Below are 2,279 nucleotides of genomic sequence, written 5' to 3' on the forward strand. Positions count from 1 at the left end.
CATTGTGTTACTTGAAAGCATTTTCTTCTAGTGTAAAGCTTGCTTGATCATTGCTGCATCTCTATATTATTTGGACTTTAATTTGATCTTTAAATTATCTTGCATATGGACTATGAATGCTAGCTCATGGAACTTTCATTTGGGTTAACTATCTCAATTTGCCACTCTATTTTGTTTAACCCAATCTCTTGCCATACCTTTGAACCCCAACCTTTTCTTTCAAGTCTTGTATTGATTTGTTGAGTGAGGCCTTTTCTTGATAATGCTATAGGTTGTGAAATCTTGAGAGTATTGAGAATGACAAAGAACTGGCTCTTGTTTTTAGCTAGGCTTGGAATCTTTAATGCTAGCTAATAGGACTGGTTTTGAAAGAAATAGGTGGCTAGAATGTTGATTTGGGGTCAAGTTTGGGAACAAGAGAGAATAAGAAGGGAAATAAAGATGAACTTGGTCAAAAGAAAAGAAAAGAAAAGTCTCTAAGGTTAAGTTAAGTTATAAGCTCTAAGTCTCAAAGAAAAGGGATAGAAATTTTTGCTATAATCTCCTAGAATCAAAAAGAAAAGAGTAGAGGGAAATCAAATAAGATTGGGAGTATAGCAAGGAAAGAATAAGAAGTAAAAGGAGCTAGTGTTTAAAGCAAAGAACAGCCTTAGAGATACACAAAGAGAATAAGACCTGAAGTTACAAAAAAGGGTTTAAGAGATCAAAGTTGAGTTTTTGGGTTTGAAAAGAAAGAAAGAAAGATGAGAAAAAGGGTAGAAAAGCTTCAAGGTGGGTAGAACATCAAGAGCTAAACTTTGTATGCCCAAATTATTCTCAGTCTTAGATAGATTTCATGACTGTCTAGCATTCCTCTTTGTTTGAGAGTTAACCACCCAAAAACACCATTTTCAACCACTTTATAAACAGCATTTCCCTTAAACCAATTGAGCTTGATTTATTTTCCATTTGCAAGATCACACCAAACACTTTAAAGAATGTGAAAGAGATGTTCAATAGGATTGCAAGTCTTTGCCAATATTTAGAAGATGAATGATATGTCTATATTTTGTCTCTGCTAAGCATGTTTTTGTCACGCATCTAGTTAGGATAACTAATTGTTTTGCATGAATTTCTACTCTCTTTTGTACACTTTTCATATTTAGGTAGTTCTTGCATTATCTTCACATACATCGTGCATTTTGGAGTATTTCAGGTATTTTTGAGACTTTGGAGCCAGGCTGTCTCGAGTCGCGCCATCATTCCATCATCACACATCCGCTTGGGTCGCGCCATCATTCCATCATCACACATCCGCTTGGATCGCGCCGTCACTCCGTCATCACACATGTGCTTGGGTCACGCCATCATTCCATCGTCACACATCCGATCGAGTCGCGCTGTTATGCCGATCGAGTCGCCGTTCGAGTCGTCCTTCGAACCACCGGTCGGGGGATTCAGCTTTTAACGTCTTCATCAAAGATGTAGAGAATTGAGTCATCTTTCTAATGCCGTTTATTTCAAGCCAATCGGAGCTGTGGTTCAAAAGTTATCATCGTTTTAGTGGAAGCGTATACATCCAGCTCGAGTCGCGCTGTCGTGCCGTTCGAGTCGTGCCGTTCGAGTCGCGCCGTCATGCCGTTCGAGTCGCACTGTCATGTCGTTCGAGTCGCGCTACTCGAGCCAACGCCATCACTCACTCGAGCCATCACTCGTTCGCACATGTCAGGAAGACGTTCCATCTTACACGCTTCAGGAGATTCCCAAACCGACTCTTCATCTTGTCGTTTTAAGTTTTAGGGATTTTATGTCTTTACTATAAATACGTTTTGTTAAGTCTCTGCGACAACATCTTAGTTTTTATCTCGTTTTTATTTTGTAAGGTTTCCCTAGCCACCAAGAACCGTTCTCAGACTTTGTATCCAGATATCTTTTGATACATTGAGTATTTGCATTTGATTTCTTCTACAAACTTGTTTATCTCATTTTTACCTATCTAAGAATGCTTGTTTCAATGTTTTCTGAGTTTGTATTGTTGATGATGATTTCCGGATCTGAGTAGTGCGTTAGTTCTTGAGGATGGGATAGATTAGGTGGAGGATCTTAGGATGTAGGGTGTTTAAGCTTGATTTGTATGATTCCCTTCTGGACTAGAGTTAGAATTACTAGTTTCTCTCTGATCAATTGGAACTAGGTTCGAGACATTTCCACACCCAAAAGGTGTTCGATGAAATGTCTGACCAACTAGTGCCAGAGACTTACGTTCCTAGCCTAAGAGATTAGTTGTCTAGGATGTTTGT

General features: G+C 39.0%; 1 protein-coding gene across 1 annotated transcript in view; it reads left to right on the top strand.

Moving 5' to 3' along the window:
* LOC109126167 overlaps window positions 1-1,524 on the top strand; it is a 3,636-nt gene extending 2,112 nt beyond the window's left edge. Inside the window, exon 2 of the mRNA XM_019229246.1 lies at window positions 1,196-1,524. The gene's annotated coding sequence lies outside the window, so the exon portion shown is untranslated. The remainder of the gene's footprint in view (window positions 1-1,195) is intronic.

This window comes from Camelina sativa, chromosome 9 (genome assembly GCF_000633955.1).
Source record: "Camelina sativa cultivar DH55 chromosome 9, Cs, whole genome shotgun sequence".
Lineage (NCBI taxonomy): Eukaryota > Viridiplantae > Streptophyta > Magnoliopsida > Brassicales > Brassicaceae > Camelina > Camelina sativa.